Below are 22566 nucleotides of genomic sequence, written 5' to 3'. Positions count from 1 at the left end.
CGCAGAGGGGAAGCTAGGGCAAAGAGTATTTCGCTCCTTGCGGTTATCTTCCACCGTGCTGCGGAGACTAGCTCAGGCAAGTAGCAGCAGCATCCCCAAACCCAACTCTGATTTCCCAACGAATGCTACACTTTCCCAGGGGAGATGCCCAGGCAAAGAGGCTTTCGCTGTATGCCGGGTTTCTCCCACCGTGAGACTGGCCTCAGGCAAGCATCAGCAGCCTGCAGAACATTTCTCAGCGCATGCTGTGCTTTCGCAGAGGCTTTGGCTTGGAGTGAACAGCACTTCGCCGCTGCTTCCTCAGCAAGGCTTCAGTCGCGTCAGGCAAGAAGAGCTGCTGGAGAGCTGGTGCCTCTTGGGCCTTGCTTTCCTCGGCTCCATGTTAGCGTCCTGGGTTCACCCTGCCAGGCCGAACTAAGCAGACATAGCCACAACCCTGCAGTAGCGTGCGTAGCCAAGGATTGCACTCTAGGCACACTACCATCTCCCGGTGAAGGCATCGCTTGGCCTTTTACTCTGGCGCTCAGGCAGATTCACGGACTAGGCCAGTGCTTTCCCCACAGGAAAGGAGAGGCGACAGGATCCCAGCACACCGCCCGTGCACTGAATAGGGAGCCTTGGGGGGACTGTCCCCACTCCTTTCCCTAAACCCCTTGACTCCTCCAAGCTTCCACATTGTGGACGAAGATGGCATCTGATGGCCAGTTCTTTCTGGGCGTTTTTTCTCGAGTTCAGCGTCGGCACCTGGTGATACACCCATGTCTCCACCACGGACAGGTGGCCAAGGATCGCTTTCTCCTTAGACCCATAGGCTCAGGACAGGCATGCTTTCTGCCCAGACTCCTTCCTCAGAGTGGAGCCCTTTCCACTGCCCTCATCTTGTCCTCGTGTCTCCTTAGCAGCCAGGCTTCCGTCGCTCTGCAGTGACAGACGTGTCCCTTTTCTTAAGGCTCTTTCCGAGGGCGCCACCGCGCTTCTCTCCGACAGAGGGGATGCCCAGGCAAAGAGCATTTCGCTGCATGCGGGTTTATTACATCGTGCTGTGGAGACTAGCTCCGGCAAGCAGCAGGCAGCATCCCACAGACCCGACTCTGATTTCCCAAAGAATGCTGTGCTTTCCCAGAGGGGATGCCCCAGCAAAGAGGCTTTCCCTCTATGCGGGATTCTCCCATCGTGCTGTGAATACTAAGCTAAGGCAAGCAACGAAAGCAGCCCACAGAACCGACTCGATTTCTCAGCGACTTCTAAGCTTTCGCAGAGGTTTTCAGCTTGGCGTGACCCGCACTTCGCTACTGCTTTCTCAGTAAGGCTTTGGTCATTCGTTCTTCGCGGCAGGGAAGAAGAGCCGCAGGAGAGCTGTTTCATCTTGGGCTTTGAGTTCCCGAGCTCCAAGTTCGCGCCCGGGGTTCACCTTGCTAAGCTGAACTCAGCAGACACAGACACCACGATGCAGCAACGTGTGGGGCCTAGCATGGCACTCTATGCCTATTACCATCTCCTGGCGTAGGTAACGCTTTTCCTTTTGCTCCGGCGTTCCGGCAGACTCTGGGCCTAGGCCAGTGCCCTCACCACAAGAGAGAGGAGGCGAAAGGATCCCTGCACACTGCCAGTGCACTGGGATCGGGTACTGTGGGGGACTCTCTCCACTCTTTCCCTGGCACACCCCCTTCCACCGACAACGCTGACACATCTTTGTGGAAGACAGCATCTGACTTCCGGTTTCTCCATGGGGTTGTTTCTGCGAGTTCCGAGTACGGCACCTGGTGGCAATGCCAAGGCTTCCCTTGCGACGTGTGGCCAAAGAGATGCTGTCCCCTTCTGCCTGCTTTCTGCCCCGATTCCATCCTCAGAGTGGAGCACACGCCCCTGCCTTAGTCGTCCCCTCATGTCTCCTTCCCATCCAGGCTTCCATCTCTAGGCACTGGGAGCGGGTGACACTTGTATTGCCTCCGACCTGCTGTTCGTGCCACGGCAGGCTATCCTTGTTCCTGAGCGTTTCCTGACCCCAGGGCCAAGGACTCCTTCTCTTCCCCGGGGGCGGCTTGTTGCGCCTTCCCCACACTTGTTCCTGGGGAGCGCGGTGACAGACGTGTGCAACCATGCTTCTCTCTCACGCAGAGGGGATGCTAGGGCAAAGAGTATTTCGCTCCTTGCGGTTATCTTCCACCGTGCTGCGGAGACTAGCTCAGGCAAGTAGCAGCAGCATCCCGAAACCCAACTCTGATTTCCCAACGAATGCTACACTTTCCCAGGGGAGATGCCCAGGCAAAGAGGCTTTCGCTGTATGCCGGGTTTCTCCCACCGTGAGACTGGCCTCAGGCAAGCATCAGCAGCCTGCAGAACATTTCTCAGCGCATGCTGTGCTTTCGTAGAGGCTTTGGCTTGGAGTGAACAGCACTTCGCCGCTGCTTCCTCAGCAAGGCTTCAGTCGCGTCAGGCAAGAAGAGCTGCTGGAGACCTGGTGCCTCTTGGGCCTTGCTTTCCTGGGCTCCATGTTAGCGTCCTGGGTTCACCCTGCCAGGCCGAACTAAGCAGACATAGCCACAACCCTGCAGTAGCGTGCGTAGCCAAGGATTGCACTCTAGGCACACTACCATCTCCCGGTGAAGGCATCGCTTGGCCTTTTACACTGGCGCTCAGGCAGATTCACGGACTAGGGCAGTGCTTTCCCCACAGGAAAGGAGAGGTGACAGGATCCCAGCACACCGCCCGTGCACTGAGTAGGGAGCCTTGGGGGGACTGTCCCCACTCCTTTCCCTAAACCCCTTGACTCCTCCAAGCTTCCACATTGTGGACGAAGATGGCATCTGAGGCCAGTTCTTTCTGGGCGTTTTTTCTCGAGTTCAGCGTCGGCACCTGGTGATACACCCATGTCTCCACCACGGACAGGTGGCCAAGGATCGCTTTCTCCTTAGACCCATAGGCTCAGGAAAGGCATGCTTTCTGCCCAGACTCCTTCCTCAGAGTGGAGCCCTTTCCACTGCCCTCATCTTGTCCTCGTGTCTCCTTAGAAGCCAGGCTTCCGTCGCTCTGCAGTGACAGACGTGTCCCTTTTCTTAAGGCTCTTTCCGCGGGCGCCACCGCGCTTCTCTCCGACAGAGGGGATGCCCAGGCAAAGAGCATTTCGCTGCATGCGGGTTTATTACATCGTGCTGTGGAGTCTAGCTCCGGCAAGCAGCAGGCAGCATCCCACAGACCCGACTCTGATTTCCCAAAGAATGCTGTGCTTTCCCAGAGGGGATGCCCCAGCAAAGAGGCTTTCCCTCTATGCGGGTTTCTCCCATCGTGCTACTGCTTTCTCAGTAAGGCTTTGGTCGTTCCTTCTTCGCGGCAGGGAAGAAGAGCCGCGGGAGAGCTGTTTCATCTTGGGCTTTGAGTTCCCGAGCTCCAAGTTCGCGCCCGGGGTTCACCTTGCTAAGCCGAACTCAGCAGACACAGACACCACGCTGCAGCAGCGTATGGGGCCTAGCATGGCACTCTATGCCTATTACCATCTCCTGGCGTAGGTAAGGCTTTTCCTTTTGCTCCGGCGCTCCGGCAGACTCTGGGCCTAGGCCAGTGCCTTCACCACAAGAGAGAGGAGGCGAAAGGATCCCTGCACACTTCCAGTGCACTGGGATAGGGTACTGTGGGGGACTGTCTCCACTCCTTCCCTGGCACAGCCCCTTCCACCGACAACGCTGCCACATCTTGGTGGAAGACAGCATCTGACTGCCCGTTTCTCCATGGGGTTGTTTCTGCGAGTTCCGAGTACGGCACCTGGTGGCAATGCCAAGGCTTCCCTTGCGACGTGTGGCCAAAGAGATGCTGTCCCCTTCTGCCTGCTTTCTGCCCAGATTCCATCCTCAGAGTGGAGCACACGCCCCTGCCCTAGTCGTCCCCTCATGTCTCCTTCCCATCCAGGCTTCCATCTCTAGGCACAGGGATCGGGTGACACTTGTATTGCCTCCGACCTGCTGTTCGTGCCACGGCAGGCTATCCTGATTCCTGAGCGTTTCCTGACCCCAGGGCCAAGGACTCCTTTTCTTCCCAGGGGGCGGCTTGTTGCGCCTTCCCCACACTTGTTCCTGGGGAGCGCGGTGACAGACGTGTGCAACCATGCTTCTCTCTCACGCAGAGGGGAAGCTAGGGCAAAGAGTATTTCGCTCCTTGCGGTTATCTTCCACCGTGCTGCGGAGACTAGCTCAGGCAAGTAGCAGCAGCATCCCCAAACCCAACTCTGATTTCCCAACGAATGCTACACTTTCCCAAGGGAGATGCCCAGGCAAAGAGGCTTTCGCTGTATGCCGGGTTTCTCCCACCGTGAGACTGGCCTCAGGCAAGCATCAGCAGCCTGCAGAACATTTCTCAGCGCATGCTGTGCTTTCGCAGAGGCTTTGGCTTGGAGTGAACAGCACTTCGCCGCTGCTTCCTCAGCAAGGCTTCAGTCGCGTCAGGCAAGAAGAGCTGCTGGAGACCTGGTGCCTCTTGGGCCTTGCTTTCCTGGGCTCCATGTTAGCGTCCTGGGTTCACCCTGCCAGGCCGAACTAAGCAGACATAGCCACAACCCTGCAGTAGCGTGCGTAGCCAAGGATTGCACTCTAGGCACACTACCATCTCCCGGTGAAGGCATCGCTTGGCCTTTTACTCTGGCGCTCAGGCAGATTCACGGACTAGGCCAGTGCTTTCCCCACAGGAAAGGAGAGGCGACAGGATCCCAGCACACCGCCCGTGCACTGAATAGGGAGCCTTGGGGGGACTGTCCCCACTCCTTTCCCTAAACCCCTTGACTCCTCCAAGCTTCCACATTGTGGACGAAGATGGCATCTGATGGCCAGTTCTTTCTGGGCGTTTTTTCTCGAGTTCAGCGTCGGCACCTGGTGATACACCCATGTCTCCACCACGGACAGGTGGCCAAGGATCGCTTTCTCCTTAGACCCATAGGCTCAGGACAGGCATGCTTTCTGCCCAGACTCCTTCCTCAGAGTGGAGCCCTTTCCACTGCCCTCATCTTGTCCTCGTGTCTCCTTAGCAGCCAGGCTTCCGTCGCTCTGCAGTGACAGACGTGTCCCTTTTCTTAAGGCTCTTTCCGCGGGCGCCACCGCGCTTCTCTCCGACAGAGGGGATGCCCAGGCAAAGAGCATTTCGCTGCATGCGGGTTTATTACATCGTGCTGTGGAGACTAGCTCCGGCAAGCAGCAGGCAGCATCCCACAGACCCGACTCTGATTTCCCAAAGAATGCTGTGCTTTCCCAGAGGGGATGCCCCAGCCAAGAGGCTTTCCCTCTATGCGGGATTCTCCCATCGTGCTGTGAATACTAAGCTAAGGCAAGCAACGAAAGCAGCCCACAGAACCGACTCGATTTCTCAGCGACTTCTAAGCTTTCGCAGAGGTTTTCAGCTTGGCGTGACCCGCACTTCGCTACTGCTTTCTCAGTAAGGCTTTGGTCATTCGTTCTTCGCGGCAGGGAAGAAGAGCCGCAGGAGAGCTGTTTCATCTTGGGCTTTGAGTTCCCGAGCTCCAAGTTCGCGCCCTGGGTTCACCTTGCTAAGCCGAACTCAGCAGACACAGACACCACGATGCAGCAACGTGTGGGGCCTAGCATGGCACTCTATGCCTATTACCATCTCCTGGCGTAGGTAACGCTTTTCCTTTTGCTCCGGCGTTCCGGCAGACTCTGGGCCTAGGCCAGTGCCTTCACCACAAGAGAGAGGAGGCGAAAGGATCCCTGCACACTGCCAGTGCCCTGGGATCGGGTACTGTGGGGGACTCTCTCCACTCCTTCCCTGGCACACCCCCTTCCACCGACAACACTGCCACATCTTGGTGGAAGACAGCATCTGACTGCCGGTTTCTCCATGGGGTTGTTTCTGCGAGTTCCGAGTACGGTACCTGGTGGCAATGCCAAGGCTTCCCTTGCGACGTGTGGCCAAAGAGATGCTGTCCCCTTCTGCCTGCTTTCTGCCCAGATTCCATCCTCAGAGTGGAGCACACGCCCCTGCCCTAGTCGTCCCTTCATGTCTCCTTCCCATCCAGGCTTCCATCTCTAGGCACAGGGAGCGGGTGACACTTGTATTGCCTCCGACCTGCTATTCGTGCCACGGCAGGCTATCCTGATTCCTGAGCATTTACTGACCCCAGGGCCAAAGACTCCTTCTCTTCCCCGGGGGCGGCTTGTTGCGCCTTCCCCACACTTGTTCCTGGGGAGCGCGGTGACAGACGTGTGCAACCATGCTTCTCTCTCACGCAGAGGGGAAGCTAGGGCAAAGAGTATTTCGCTCCTTGCGGTTATCTTCCACCGTGCTGCGGAGACTAGCTCAGGCAAGTAGCAGCAGCATCCCCAAACCCAACTCTGATTTCCCAACGAATGCTACACTTTCCCAGGGGAGATGCCCAGGCAAAGAGGCTTTCGCTGTATGCCGGGTTTCTCCCACCGTGAGACTGGCCTCAGGCAAGCATCAGCAGCCTGCAGAACATTTCTCAGCGCATGCTGTGCTTTCGCAGAGGCTTTGGCTTGGAGTGAACAGCACTTCGCCGCTGCTTCCTCAGCAAGGCTTCAGTCGCGTCAGGCAAGAAGAGCTGCTGGAGAGCTGGTGCCTCTTGGGCCTTGCTTTCCTCGGCTCCATGTTAGCGTCCTGGGTTCACCCTGCCAGGCCGAACTAAGCAGACATAGCCACAACCCTGCAGTAGCGTGCGTAGCCAAGGATTGCACTCTAGGCACACTACCATCTCCCGGTGAAGGCATCGCTTGGCCTTTTACTCTGGCGCTCAGGCAGATTCACGGACTAGGCCAGTGCTTTCCCCACAGGAAAGGAGAGGCGACAGGATCCCAGCACACCGCCCGTGCACTGAATAGGGAGCCTTGGGGGGACTGTCCCCACTCCTTTCCCTAAACCCCTTGACTCCTCCAAGCTTCCACATTGTGGACGAAGATGGCATCTGATGGCCAGTTCTTTCTGGGCGTTTTTTCTCGAGTTCAGCGTCGGCACCTGGTGATACACCCATGTCTCCACCACGGACAGGTGGCCAAGGATCGCTTTCTCCTTAGACCCATAGGCTCAGGACAGGCATGCTTTCTGCCCAGACTCCTTCCTCAGAGTGGAGCCCTTTCCACTGCCCTCATCTTGTCCTCGTGTCTCCTTAGCAGCCAGGCTTCCGTCGCTCTGCAGTGACAGACGTGTCCCTTTTCTTAAGGCTCTTTCCGCGGGCGCCACCGCGCTTCTCTCCGACAGAGGGGATGCCCAGGCAAAGAGCATTTCGCTGCATGCGGGTTTATTACATCGTGCTGTGGAGACTAGCTCCGGCAAGCAGCAGGCAGCATCCCACAGACCCGACTCTGATTTCCCAAAGAATGCTGTGCTTTCCCAGAGGGGATGCCCCAGCAAAGAGGCTTTCCCTCTATGCCGGATTCTCCCATCGTGCTGTGAATACTAAGCTAAGGCAAGCAACGAAAGCAGCCCACAGAACCGACTCGATTTCTCAGCGACTTCTAAGCTTTCGCAGAGGTTTTCAGCTTGGCGTGACCCGCACTTCGCTACTGCTTTCTCAGTAAGGCTTTGGTCATTCGTTCTTCGCGGCAGGGAAGAAGAGCCGCAGGAGAGCTGTTTCATCTTGGGCTTTGAGTTCCCGAGCTCCAAGTTCGCGCCCGGGGTTCACCTTGCTAAGCCGAACTCAGCAGACACAGACACCACGATGCAGCAACGTGTGGGGCCTAGCATGGCACTCTATGCCTATTACCATCTCCTGGCGTAGGTAACGCTTTTCCTTTTGCTCCGGCGTTCCGGCAGACTCTGGGCCTAGGCCAGTGCCCTCACCACAAGAGAGAGGAGGCGAAAGGATCCCTGCACACTGCCAGTGCACTGGGATCGGGTACTGTGGGGGACTCTCTCCACTCTTTCCCTGGCACACCCCCTTCCACCGACAACGCTGACACATCTTGGTGGAAGACAGCATCTGACTTCCGGTTTCTCCATGGGGTTGTTTCTGCGAGTTCCGAGTACGGCACCTGGTGGCAATGCCAAGGCTTCCCTTGCGACGTGTGGCCAAAGAGATGCTGTCCCCTTCTGCCTGCTTTCTGCCCCGATTCCATCCTCAGAGTGGAGCACACGCCCCTGCCTTAGTCGTCCCCTCATGTCTCCTTCCCATCCAGGCTTCCATCTCTAGGCACTGGGAGCGGGTGACACTTGTATTGCCTCCGACCTGCTGTTCGTGCCACGGCAGGCTATCCTGGTTCCTGAGCGTTTCCTGACCCCAGGGCCAAGGACTCCTTCTCTTCCCCGGGGGCGGCTTGTTGCGCCTTCCCCACACTTGTTCCTGGGGAGCGCGGTGACAGACGTGTGCAACCATGCTTCTCTCTCACGCAGAGGGGATGCTAGGGCAAAGAGTATTTCGCTCCTTGCGGTTATCTTCCACCGTGCTGCGGAGACTAGCTCAGGCAAGTAGCAGCAGCATCCCCAAACCCAACTCTGATTTCCCAACGAATGCTACACTTTCCCAGGGGAGATGCCCAGGCAAAGAGGCTTTCGCTGTATGCCGGGTTTCTCCCACCGTGAGACTGGCCTCAGGCAAGCATCAGCAGCCTGCAGAACATTTCTCAGCGCATGCTGTGCTTTCGTAGAGGCTTTGGCTTGGAGTGAACAGCACTTCGCCGCTGCTTCCTCAGCAAGGCTTCAGTCGCGTCAGGCAAGAAGAGCTGCTGGAGACCTGGTGCCTCTTGGGCCTTGCTTTCCTGGGCTCCATGTTAGCGTCCTGGGTTCACCCTGCCAGGCCGAACTAAGCAGACATAGCCACAACCCTGCAGTAGCGTGCGTAGCCAAGGATTGCACTCTAGGCACACTACCATCTCCCGGTGAAGGCATCGCTTGGCCTTTTACACTGGCGCTCAGGCAGATTCACGGACTAGGCCAGTGCTTTCCCCACAGGAAAGGAGAGGTGACAGGATCCCAGCACACCGCCCGTGCACTAGTAGGGAGCCTTGGGGGGACTGTCCCCACTCCTTTCCCTAAACCCCTTGACTCCTCCAAGCTTCCACATTGTGGACGAAGATGGCATCTGAGGCCAGTTCTTTCTGGGCGTTTTTTCTCGAGTTCAGCGTCGGCACCTGGTGATACACCCATGTCTCCACCACGGACAGGTGGCCAAGGATCGCTTTCTCCTTAGACCCATAGGCTCAGGAAAGGCATGCTTTCTGCCCAGACTCCTTCCTCAGAGTGGAGCCCTTTCCACTGCCCTCATCTTGTCCTCGTGTCTCCTTAGAAGCCAGGCTTCCGTCGCTCTGCAGTGACAGACGTGTCCCTTTTCTTAAGGCTCTTTCCGCGGGCGCCACCGCGCTTCTCTCCGACAGAGGGGATGCCCAGGCAAAGAGCATTTCGCTGCATGCGGGTTTATTACATCGTGCTGTGGAGTCTAGCTCCGGCAAGCAGCAGGCAGCATCCCACAGACCCGACTCTGATTTCCCAAAGAATGCTGTGCTTTCCCAGAGGGGATGCCCCAGCAAAGAGGCTTTCCCTCTATGCGGGTTTCTCCCATCGTGCTACTGCTTTCTCAGTAAGGCTTTGGTCGTTCCTTCTTCGCGGCAGGGAAGAAGAGCCGCGGGAGAGCTGTTTCATCTTGGGCTTTGAGTTCCCGAGCTCCAAGTTCGCGCCCGGGGTTCACCTTGCTAAGCCGAACTCAGCAGACACAGACACCACGCTGCAGCAGCGTATGGGGCCTAGCATGGCACTCTATGCCTATTACCATCTCCTGGCGTAGGTAAGGCTTTTCCTTTTGCTCCGGCGCTCCGGCAGACTCTGGGCCTAGGCCAGTGCCTTCACCACAAGAGAGAGGAGGCGAAAGGATCCCTGCACACTTCCAGTGCACTGGGATAGGGTACTGTGGGGGACTGTCTCCACTCCTTCCCTGGCACAGCCCCTTCCACCGACAACGCTGCCACATCTTGGTGGAAGACAGCATCTGACTGCCCGTTTCTCCATGGGGTTGTTTCTGCGAGTTCCGAGTACGGCACCTGGTGGCAATGCCAAGGCTTCCCTTGCGACGTGTGGCCAAAGAGATGCTGTCCCCTTCTGCCTGCTTTCTGCCCAGATTCCATCCTCAGAGTGGAGCACACGCCCCTGCCCTAGTCGTCCCCTCATGTCTCCTTCCCATCCAGGCTTCCATCTCTAGGCACAGGGATCGGGTGACACTTGTATTGCCTCCGACCTGCTGTTCGTGCCACGGCAGGCTATCCTGATTCCTGAGCGTTTCCTGACCCCAGGGCCAAGGACTCCTTTTCTTCCCAGGGGGCGGCTTGTTGCGCCTTCCCCACACTTGTTCCTGGGGAGCGCGGTGACAGACGTGTGCAACCATGCTTCTCTCTCACGCAGAGGGGAAGCTAGGGCAAAGAGTATTTCGCTCCTTGCGGTTATCTTCCACCGTGCTGCGGAGACTAGCTCAGGCAAGTAGCAGCAGCATCCCCAAACCCAACTCTGATTTCCCAACGAATGCTACACTTTCCCAGGGGAGATGCCCAGGCAAAGAGGCTTTCGCTGTATGCCGGGTTTCTCCCACCGTGAGATTGGCCTCAGGCAAGCATCAGCAGCCTGCAGAACATTTCTCAGCGCATGCTGTGCTTTCGCAGAGGCTTTGGCTTGGAGTGAACAGCACTTCGCCGCTGCTTCCTCAGCAAGGCTTCAGTCGCGTCAGGCAAGAAGAGCTGCTGGAGAGCTGGTGCCTCTTGGGCCTTGCTTTCCTGGGCTCCATGTTAGCGTCCTGGGTTCACCCTGCCAGGCCGAACTAAGCAGACATAGCCACAACCCTGCAGTAGCGTGCGTAGCCAAGGATTGCACTCTAGGCACACTACCATCTCCCGGTGAAGGCATCGCTTGGCCTTTTACTCTGGCGCTCAGGCAGATTCACGGACTAGGCCAGTGCTTTCCCCACAGGAAAGGAGAGGCGACAGGATCCCAGCACACCGCCCGTGCACTGAATAGGGAGCCTTGGGGGGACTGTCCCCACTCCTTTCCCTAAACCCCTTGACTCCTCCAAGCTTCCACATTGTGGACGAAGATGGCATCTGATGGCCAGTTCTTTCTGGGCGTTTTTTCTCGAGTTCAGCGTCGGCACCTGGTGATACACCCATGTCTCCACCACGGACAGGTGGCCAAGGATCGCTTTCTCCTTAGACCCATAGGCTCAGGACAGGCATGCTTTCTGCCCAGACTCCTTCCTCAGAGTGGAGCCCTTTCCACTGCCCTCATCTTGTCCTCGTGTCTCCTTAGCAGCCAGGCTTCCGTCGCTCTGCAGTGACAGACGTGTCCCTTTTCTTAAGGCTCTTTCCGCGGGCGCCACCGCGCTTCTCTCCGACAGAGGGGATGCCCAGGCAAAGAGCATTTCGCTGCATGCGGGTTTATTACATCGTGCTGTGGAGACTAGCTCCGGCAAGCAGCAGGCAGCATCCCACAGACCCGACTCTGATTTCCCAAAGAATGCTGTGCTTTCCCAGAGGGGATGCCCCAGCCAAGAGGCTTTCCCTCTATGCGGGATTCTCCCATCGTGCTGTGAATACTAAGCTAAGGCAAGCAACGAAAGCAGCCCACAGAACCGACTCGATTTCTCAGCGACTTCTAAGCTTTCGCAGAGGTTTTCAGCTTGGCGTGACCCGCACTTCGCTACTGCTTTCTCAGTAAGGCTTTGGTCATTCGTTCTTCGCGGCAGGGAAGAAGAGCCGCAGGAGAGCTGTTTCATCTTGGGCTTTGAGTTCCCGAGCTCCAAGTTCGCGCCCTGGGTTCACCTTGCTAAGCCGAACTCAGCAGACACAGACACCACGATGCAGCAACGTGTGGGGCCTAGCATGGCACTCTATGCCTATTACCATCTCCTGGCGTAGGTAACGCTTTTCCTTTTGCTCCGGCGTTCCGGCAGACTCTGGGCCTAGGCCAGTGCCTTCACCACAAGAGAGAGGAGGCGAAAGGATCCCTGCACACTGCCAGTGCCCTGGGATCGGGTACTGTGGGGGACTCTCTCCACTCCTTCCCTGGCACACCCCCTTCCACCGACAACGCTGCCACATCTTGGTGGAAGACAGCATCTGACTGCCGGTTTCTCCATGGGGTTGTTTCTGCGAGTTCCGAGTACGGTACCTGGTGGCAATGCCAAGGCTTCCCTTGCGACGTGTGGCCAAAGAGATGCTGTCCCCTTCTGCCTGCTTTCTGCCCAGATTCCATCCTCAGAGTGGAGCACACGCCCCTGCCCTAGTCGTCCCTTCATGTCTCCTTCCCATCCAGGCTTCCATCTCTAGGCACAGGGAGCGGGTGACACTTGTATTGCCTCCGACCTGCTATTCGTGCCACGGCAGGCTATCCTGATTCCTGAGCATTTACTGACCCCAGGGCCAAAGACTCCTTCTCTTCCCCGGGGGCGGCTTGTTGCGCCTTCCCCACACTTGTTCCTGGGGAGCGCGGTGACAGACGTGTGCAACCATGCTTCTCTCTCACGCAGAGGGGAAGCTAGGGCAAAGAGTATTTCGCTCCTTGCGGTTATCTTCCACCGTGCTGCGGAGACTAGCTCAGGCAAGTAGCAGCAGCATCCCCAAACCCAACTCTGATTTCCCAACGAATGCTACACTTTCCCAGGGGAGATGCCCAGGCAAAGAGGCTTTCGCTGTATGCCGGGTTTCTCCCACCGTGAGACTGGCCTCAGGCAAGCATCAGCAGCCTGCAGAACATTTCTCAGCGCATGCTGTGCTTTCGCAGAGGCTTTGGCTTGGAGTGAACAGCACTTCGCCGCTGCTTCCTCAGCAAGGCTTCAGTCGCGTCAGGCAAGAAGAGCTGCTGGAGAGCTGGTGCCTCTTGGGCCTTGCTTTCCTCGGCTCCATGTTAGCGTCCTGGGTTCACCCTGCCAGGCCGAACTAAGCAGACATAGCCACAACCCTGCAGTAGCGTGCGTAGCCAAGGATTGCACTCTAGGCACACTACCATCTCCCGGTGAAGGCATCGCTTGGCCTTTTACTCTGGCGCTCAGGCAGATTCACGGACTAGGCCAGTGCTTTCCCCACAGGAAAGTAGAGGTGACAGGATCCCAGCACACCGCCCGTGCACTGAATAGGGAGCCTTGGGGGGACTGTCCCCACTCCTTTCCCTAAACCCCTTGACTCCTCCAAGCTTCCACATTGTGGACGAAGATGGCATCTGATGGCCAGTTCTTTCTGGGCGTTTTTTCTCGAGTTCAGCGTCGGCACCTGGTGATACACCCATGTCTCCACCACGGACAGGTGGCCAAGGATCGCTTTCTCCTTAGACCCATAGGCTCAGGACAGGCATGCTTTCTGCCCAGACTCCTTCCTCAGAGTGGAGCCCTTTCCACTGCCCTCATCTTGTCCTCGTGTCTCCTTAGCAGCCAGGCTTCCGTCGCTCTGCAGTGACAGACGTGTCCCTTTTCTTAAGGCTCTTTCCGCGGGCGCCACCGCGCTTCTCTCCGACAGAGGGGATGCCCAGGCAAAGAGCATTTCGCTGCATGCGGGTTTATTACATCGTGCTGTGGAGACTAGCTCCGGCAAGCAGCAGGCAGCATCCCACAGACCCGACTCTGATTTCCCAAAGAATGCTGTGCTTTCCCAGAGGGGATGCCCCAGCCAAGAGGCTTTCCCTCTATGCGGGATTCTCCCATCGTGCTGTGAATACTAAGCTAAGGCAAGCAACGAAAGCAGCCCACAGAACCGACTCGATTTCTCAGCGACTTCTAAGCTTTCGCAGAGGTTTTCAGCTTGGCGTGACCCGCACTTCGCTACTGCTTTCTCAGTAAGGCTTTGGTCATTCGTTCTTCGCGGCAGGGAAGAAGAGCCGCAGGAGAGCTGTTTCATCTTGGGCTTTGAGTTCCCGAGCTCCAAGTTCGCGCCCTGGGTTCACCTTGCTAAGCCGAACTCAGCAGACACAGACACCACGATGCAGCAACGTGTGGGGCCTAGCATGGCACTCTATGCCTATTACCATCTCCTGGCGTAGGTAACGCTTTTCCTTTTGCTCCGGCGTTCCGGCAGACTCTGGGCCTAGGCCAGTGCCTTCACCACAAGAGAGAGGAGGCGAAAGGATCCCTGCACACTGCCAGTGCCCTGGGATCGGGTACTGTGGGGGACTCTCTCCACTCCTTCCCTGGCACACCCCCTTCCACCGACAACGCTGCCACATCTTGGTGGAAGACAGCATCTGACTGCCGGTTTCTCCATGGGGTTGTTTCTGCGAGTTCCGAGTACGGTACCTGGTGGCAATGCCAAGGCTTCCCTTGCGACGTGTGGCCAAAGAGATGCTGTCCCCTTCTGCCTGCTTTCTGCCCAGATTCCATCCTCAGAGTGGAGCACACGCCCCTGCCCTAGTCGTCCCTTCATGTCTCCTTCCCATCCAGGCTTCCATCTCTAGGCACAGGGAGCGGGTGACACTTGTATTGCCTCCGACCTGCTATTCGTGCCACGGCAGGCTATCCTGATTCCTGAGCATTTACTGACCCCAGGGCCAAAGACTCCTTCTCTTCCCCGGGGGCGGCTTGTTGCGCCTTCCCCACACTTGTTCCTGGGGAGCGCGGTGACAGACGTGTGCAACCATGCTTCTCTCTCACGCAGAGGGGAAGCTAGGGCAAAGAGTATTTCGCTCCTTGCGGTTATCTTCCACCGTGCTGCGGAGACTAGCTCAGGCAAGTAGCAGCAGCATCCCCAAACCCAACTCTGATTTCCCAACGAATGCTACACTTTCCCAGGGGAGATGCCCAGGCAAAGAGGCTTTCGCTGTATGCCGGGTTTCTCCCACCGTGAGACTGGCCTCAGGCAAGCATCAGCAGCCTGCAGAACATTTCTCAGCGCATGCTGTGCTTTCGCAGAGGCTTTGGCTTGGAGTGAACAGCACTTCGCCGCTGCTTCCTCAGCAAGGCTTCAGTCGCGTCAGGCAAGAAGAGCTGCTGGAGAGCTGGTGCCTCTTGGGCCTTGCTTTCCTCGGCTCCATGTTAGCGTCCTGGGTTCACCCTGCCAGGCCGAACTAAGCAGACATAGCCACAACCCTGCAGTAGCGTGCGTAGCCAAGGATTGCACTCTAGGCACACTACCATCTCCCGGTGAAGGCATCGCTTGGCCTTTTACTCTGGCGCTCAGGCAGATTCACGGACTAGGCCAGTGCTTTCCCCACAGGAAAGGAGAGGCGACAGGATCCCAGCACACCGCCCGTGCACTGAATAGGGAGCCTTGGGGGGACTGTCCCCACTCCTTTCCCTAAACCCCTTGACTCCTCCAAGCTTCCACATTGTGGACGAAGATGGCATCTGATGGCCAGTTCTTTCTGGGCGTTTTTTCTCGAGTTCAGCGTCGGCACCTGGTGATACACCCATGTCTCCACCACGGACAGGTGGCCAAGGATCGCTTTCTCCTTAGACCCATAGGCTCAGGACAGGCATGCTTTCTGCCCAGACTCCTTCCTCAGAGTGGAGCCCTTTCCACTGCCCTCATCTTGTCCTCGTGTCTCCTTAGCAGCCAGGCTTCCGTCGCTCTGCAGTGACAGACGTGTCCCTTTTCTTAAGGCTCTTTCCGCGGGCGCCACCGCGCTTCTCTCCGACAGAGGGGATGCCCAGGCAAAGAGCATTTCGCTGCATGCGGGTTTATTACATCGTGCTGTGGAGACTAGCTCCGGCAAGCAGCAGGCAGCATCCCACAGACCCGACTCTGATTTCCCAAAGAATGCTGTGCTTTCCCAGAGGGGATGCCCCAGCAAAGAGGCTTTCCCTCTATGCCGGATTCTCCCATCGTGCTGTGAATACTAAGCTAAGGCAAGCAACGAAAGCAGCCCACAGAACCGACTCGATTTCTCAGCGACTTCTAAGCTTTCGCAGAGGTTTTCAGCTTGGCGTGACCCGCACTTCGCTACTGCTTTCTCAGTAAGGCTTTGGTCATTCGTTCTTCGCGGCAGGGAAGAAGAGCCGCAGGAGAGCTGTTTCATCTTGGGCTTTGAGTTCCCGAGCTCCAAGTTCGCGCCCGGGGTTCACCTTGCTAAGCCGAACTCAGCAGACACAGACACCACGATGCAGCAACGTGTGGGGCCTAGCATGGCACTCTATGCCTATTACCATCTCCTGGCGTAGGTAACGCTTTTCCTTTTGCTCCGGCGTTCCGGCAGACTCTGGGCCTAGGCCAGTGCCCTCACCACAAGAGAGAGGAGGCGAAAGGATCCCTGCACACTGCCAGTGCACTGGGATCGGGTACTGTGGGGGACTCTCTCCACTCTTTCCCTGGCACACCCCCTTCCACCGACAACGCTGACACATCTTGGTGGAAGACAGCATCTGACTTCCGGTTTCTCCATGGGGTTGTTTCTGCGAGTTCCGAGTACGGCACCTGGTGGCAATGCCAAGGCTTCCCTTGCGACGTGTGGCCAAAGAGATGCTGTCCCCTTCTGCCTGCTTTCTGCCCCGATTCCATCCTCAGAGTGGAGCACACGCCCCTGCCTTAGTCGTCCCCTCATGTCTCCTTCCCATCCAGGCTTCCATCTCTAGGCACTGGGAGCGGGTGACACTTGTATTGCCTCCGACCTGCTGTTCGTGCCACGGCAGGCTATCCTGGTTCCTGAGCGTTTCCTGACCCCAGGGCCAAGGACTCCTTCTCTTCCCCGGGGGCGGCTTGTTGCGCCTTCCCCACACTTGTTCCTGGGGAGCGCGGTGACAGACGTGTGCAACCATGCTTCTCTCTCACGCAGAGGGGATGCTAGGGCAAAGAGTATTTCGCTCCTTGCGGTTATCTTCCACCGTGCTGCGGAGACTAGCTCAGGCAAGTAGCAGCAGCATCCCCAAACCCAACTCTGATTTCCCAACGAATGCTACACTTTCCCAGGGGAGATGCCCAGGCAAAGAGGCTTTCGCTGTATGCCGGGTTTCTCCCACCGTGAGACTGGCCTCAGGCAAGCATCAGCAGCCTGCAGAACATTTCTCAGCGCATGCTGTGCTTTCGTAGAGGCTTTGGCTTGGAGTGAACAGCACTTCGCCGCTGCTTCCTCAGCAAGGCTTCAGTCGCGTCAGGCAAGAAGAGCTGCTGGAGACCTGGTGCCTCTTGGGCCTTGCTTTCCTGGGCTCCATGTTAGCGTCCTGGGTTCACCCTGCCAGGCCGAACTAAGCAGACATAGCCACAACCCTGCAGTAGCGTGCGTAGCCAAGGATTGCACTCTAGGCACACTACCATCTCCCGGTGAAGGCATCGCTTGGCCTTTTACACTGGCGCTCAGGCAGATTCACGGACTAGGCCAGTGCTTTCCCCACAGGAAAGGAGAGGTGACAGGATCCCAGCACACCGCCCGTGCACTGAGTAGGGAGCCTTGGGGGGACTGTCCCCACTCCTTTCCCTAAACCCCTTGACTCCTCCAAGCTTCCACATTGTGGACGAAGATGGCATCTGAGGCCAGTTCTTTCTGGGCGTTTTTTCTCGAGTTCAGCGTCGGCACCTGGTGATACACCCATGTCTCCACCACGGACAGGTGGCCAAGGATCGCTTTCTCCTTAGACCCATAGGCTCAGGAAAGGCATGCTTTCTGCCCAGACTCCTTCCTCAGAGTGGAGCCCTTTCCACTGCCCTCATCTTGTCCTCGTGTCTCCTTAGAAGCCAGGCTTCCGTCGCTCTGCAGTGACAGACGTGTCCCTTTTCTTAAGGCTCTTTCCGCGGGCGCCACCGCGCTTCTCTCCGACAGAGGGGATGCCCAGGCAAAGAGCATTTCGCTGCATGCGGGTTTATTACATCGTGCTGTGGAGTCTAGCTCCGGCAAGCAGCAGGCAGCATCCCACAGACCCGACTCTGATTTCCCAAAGAATGCTGTGCTTTCCCAGAGGGGATGCCCCAGCAAAGAGGCTTTCCCTCTATGCGGGTTTCTCCCATCGTGCTACTGCTTTCTCAGTAAGGCTTTGGTCGTTCCTTCTTCGCGGCAGGGAAGAAGAGCCGCGGGAGAGCTGTTTCATCTTGGGCTTTGAGTTCCCGAGCTCCAAGTTCGCGCCCGGGGTTCACCTTGCTAAGCCGAACTCAGCAGACACAGACACCACGCTGCAGCAGCGTATGGGGCCTAGCATGGCACTCTATGCCTATTACCATCTCCTGGCGTAGGTAAGGCTTTTCCTTTTGCTCCGGCGCTCCGGCAGACTCTGGGCCTAGGCCAGTGCCTTCACCACAAGAGAGAGGAGGCGAAAGGATCCCTGCACACTTCCAGTGCACTGGGATAGGGTACTGTGGGGGACTGTCTCCACTCCTTCCCTGGCACAGCCCCTTCCACCGACAACGCTGCCACATCTTGGTGGAAGACAGCATCTGACTGCCCGTTTCTCCATGGGGTTGTTTCTGCGAGTTCCGAGTACGGCACCTGGTGGCAATGCCAAGGCTTCCCTTGCGACGTGTGGCCAAAGAGATGCTGTCCCCTTCTGCCTGCTTTCTGCCCAGATTCCATCCTCAGAGTGGAGCACACGCCCCTGCCCTAGTCGTCCCCTCATGTCTCCTTCCCATCCAGGCTTCCATCTCTAGGCACAGGGATCGGGTGACACTTGTATTGCCTCCGACCTGCTGTTCGTGCCACGGCAGGCTATCCTGATTCCTGAGCGTTTCCTGACCCCAGGGCCAAGGACTCCTTTTCTTCCCAGGGGGCGGCTTGTTGCGCCTTCCCCACACTTGTTCCTGGGGAGCGCGGTGACAGACGTGTGCAACCATGCTTCTCTCTCACGCAGAGGGGAAGCTAGGGCAAAGAGTATTTCGCTCCTTGCGGTTATCTTCCACCGTGCTGCGGAGACTAGCTCAGGCAAGTAGCAGCAGCATCCCCAAACCCAACTCTGATTTCCCAACGAATGCTACACTTTCCCAGGGGAGATGCCCAGGCAAAGAGGCTTTCGCTGTATGCCGGGTTTCTCCCACCGTGAGATTGGCCTCAGGCAAGCATCAGCAGCCTGCAGAACATTTCTCAGCGCATGCTGTGCTTTCGCAGAGGCTTTGGCTTGGAGTGAACAGCACTTCGCCGCTGCTTCCTCAGCAAGGCTTCAGTCGCGTCAGGCAAGAAGAGCTGCTGGAGACCTGGTGCCTCTTGGGCCTTGCTTTCCTGGGCTCCATGTTAGCGTCCTGGGTTCACCCTGCCAGGCCGAACTAAGCAGACATAGCCACAACCCTGCAGTAGCGTGCGTAGCCAAGGATTGCACTCTAGGCACACTACCATCTCCCGGTGAAGGCATCGCTTGGCCTTTTACTCTGGCGCTCAGGCAGATTCACGGACTAGGCCAGTGCTTTCCCCACAGGAAAGGAGAGGCGACAGGATCCCAGCACACCGCCCGTGCACTGAATAGGGAGCCTTGGGGGGACTGTCCCCACTCCTTTCCCTAAACCCCTTGACTCCTCCAAGCTTCCACATTGTGGACGAAGATGGCATCTGATGGCCAGTTCTTTCTGGGCGTTTTTTCTCGAGTTCAGCGTCGGCACCTGGTGATACACCCATGTCTCCACCACGGACAGGTGGCCAAGGATCGCTTTCTCCTTAGACCCATAGGCTCAGGACAGGCATGCTTTCTGCCCAGACTCCTTCCTCAGAGTGGAGCCCTTTCCACTGCCCTCATCTTGTCCTCGTGTCTCCTTAGCAGCCAGGCTTCCGTCGCTCTGCAGTGACAGACGTGTCCCTTTTCTTAAGGCTCTTTCCGCGGGCGCCACCGCGCTTCTCTCCGACAGAGGGGATGCCCAGGCAAAGAGCATTTCGCTGCATGCGGGTTTATTACATCGTGCTGTGGAGACTAGCTCCGGCAAGCAGCAGGCAGCATCCCACAGACCCGACTCTGATTTCCCAAAGAATGCTGTGCTTTCCCAGAGGGGATGCCCCAGCCAAGAGGCTTTCCCTCTATGCGGGATTCTCCCATCGTGCTGTGAATACTAAGCTAAGGCAAGCAACGAAAGCAGCCCACAGAACCGACTCGATTTCTCAGCGACTTCTAAGCTTTCGCAGAGGTTTTCAGCTTGGCGTGACCCGCACTTCGCTACTGCTTTCTCAGTAAGGCTTTGGTCATTCGTTCTTCGCGGCAGGGAAGAAGAGCCGCAGGAGAGCTGTTTCATCTTGGGCTTTGAGTTCCCGAGCTCCAAGTTCGCGCCCTGGGTTCACCTTGCTAAGCCGAACTCAGCAGACACAGACACCACGATGCAGCAACGTGTGGGGCCTAGCATGGCACTCTATGCCTATTACCATCTCCTGGCGTAGGTAACGCTTTTCCTTTTGCTCCGGCGTTCCGGCAGACTCTGGGCCTAGGCCAGTGCCTTCACCACAAGAGAGAGGAGGCGAAAGGATCCCTGCACACTGCCAGTGCCCTGGGATCGGGTACTGTGGGGGACTCTCTCCACTCCTTCCCTGGCACACCCCCTTCCACCGACAACGCTGCCACATCTTGGTGGAAGACAGCATCTGACTGCCGGTTTCTCCATGGGGTTGTTTCTGCGAGTTCCGAGTACGGTACCTGGTGGCAATGCCAAGGCTTCCCTTGCGACGTGTGGCCAAAGAGATGCTGTCCCCTTCTGCCTGCTTTCTGCCCAGATTCCATCCTCAGAGTGGAGCACACGCCCCTGCCCTAGTCGTCCCTTCATGTCTCCTTCCCATCCAGGCTTCCATCTCTAGGCACAGGGAGCGGGTGACACTTGTATTGCCTCCGACCTGCTATTCGTGCCACGGCAGGCTATCCTGATTCCTGAGCATTTACTGACCCCAGGGCCAAAGACTCCTTCTCTTCCCCGGGGGCGGCTTGTTGCGCCTTCCCCACACTTGTTCCTGGGGAGCGCGGTGACAGACGTGTGCAACCATGCTTCTCTCTCACGCAGAGGGGAAGCTAGGGCAAAGAGTATTTCGCTCCTTGCGGTTATCTTCCACCGTGCTGCGGAGACTAGCTCAGGCAAGTAGCAGCAGCATCCCCAAACCCAACTCTGATTTCCCAACGAATGCTACACTTTCCCAGGGGAGATGCCCATTCAAAGAGGCTTTCGCTGTATGCCGGGTTTCTCCCACCGTGAGACTGGCCTCAGGCAAGCATCAGCAGCCTGCAGAACATTTCTCAGCGCATGCTGTGCTTTCGCAGAGGCTTTGGCTTGGAGTGAACAGCACTTCGCCGCTGCTTCCTCAGCAAGGCTTCAGTCGCGTCAGGCAAGAAGAGCTGCTGGAGAGCTGGTGCCTCTTGGGCCTTGCTTTCCTCGGCTCCATGTTAGCGTCCTGGGTTCACCCTGCCAGGCCGAACTAAGCAGACATAGCCACAACCCTGCAGTAGCGTGCGTAGCCAAGGATTGCACTCTAGGCACACTACCATCTCCCGGTGAAGGCATCGCTTGGCCTTTTACTCTGGCGCTCAGGCAGATTCACGGACTAGGCCAGTGCTTTCCCCACAGGAAAGGAGAGGCGACAGGATCCCAGCACACCGCCCGTGCACTGAATAGGGAGCCTTGGGGGGACTGTCCCCACTCCTTTCCCTAAACCCCTTGACTCCTCCAAGCTTCCACATTGTGGACGAAGATGGCATCTGATGGCCAGTTCTTTCTGGGCGTTTTTTCTCGAGTTCAGCGTCGGCACCTGGTGATACACCCATGTCTCCACCACGGACAGGTGGCCAAGGATCGCTTTCTCCTTAGACCCATAGGCTCAGGACAGGCATGCTTTCTGCCCAGACTCCTTCCTCAGAGTGGAGCCCTTTCCACTGCCCTCATCTTGTCCTCGTGTCTCCTTAGCAGCCAGGCTTCCGTCGCTCTGCAGTGACAGACGTGTCCCTTTTCTTAAGGCTCTTTCCGCGGGCGCCACCGCGCTTCTCTCCGACAGAGGGGATGCCCAGGCAAAGAGCATTTCGCTGCATGCGGGTTTATTACATCGTGCTGTGGAGACTAGCTCCGGCAAGCAGCAGGCAGCATCCCACAGACCCGACTCTGATTTCCCAAAGAATGCTGTGCTTTCCCAGAGGGGATGCCCCAGCAAAGAGGCTTTCCCTCTATGCCGGATTCTCCCATCGTGCTGTGAATACTAAGCTAAGGCAAGCAACGAAAGCAGCCCACAGAACCGACTCGATTTCTCAGCGACTTCTAAGCTTTCGCAGAGGTTTTCAGCTTGGCGTGACCCGCACTTCGCTACTGCTTTCTCAGTAAGGCTTTGGTCATTCGTTCTTCGCGGCAGGGAAGAAGAGCCGCAGGAGAGCTGTTTCATCTTGGGCTTTGAGTTCCCGAGCTCCAAGTTCGCGCCCGGGGTTCACCTTGCTAAGCCGAACTCAGCAGACACAGACACCACGATGCAGCAACGTGTGGGGCCTAGCATGGCACTCTATGCCTATTACCATCTCCTGATGTAGGTAACGCTTTTTCTTTTGCACCGGCGTTCCGGCAGACTCTGGGCCTAGGCCAGTGCCCTCACCACAAGAGAGAGGAGGCGAAAGGATCCCTGCACACTGCCAGTGCACTGGGATCGGGTACTGTGGGGGACTCTCTCCACTCTTTCCCTGGCACACCCCCTTCCACCGACAACGCTGACACATCTTGGTGGAAGACAGCATCTGACTTCCGGTTTCTCCATGGGGTTGTTTCTGCGAGTTCCGAGTACGGCACCTGGTGGCAATGCCAAGGC

The sequence above is a fragment of the Mustela lutreola genome, chromosome 5, assembly GCF_030435805.1.
Source record: "Mustela lutreola isolate mMusLut2 chromosome 5, mMusLut2.pri, whole genome shotgun sequence".
NCBI lineage: Eukaryota > Metazoa > Chordata > Mammalia > Carnivora > Mustelidae > Mustela > Mustela lutreola.
This window is presented reverse-complemented; position numbering follows the sequence as displayed.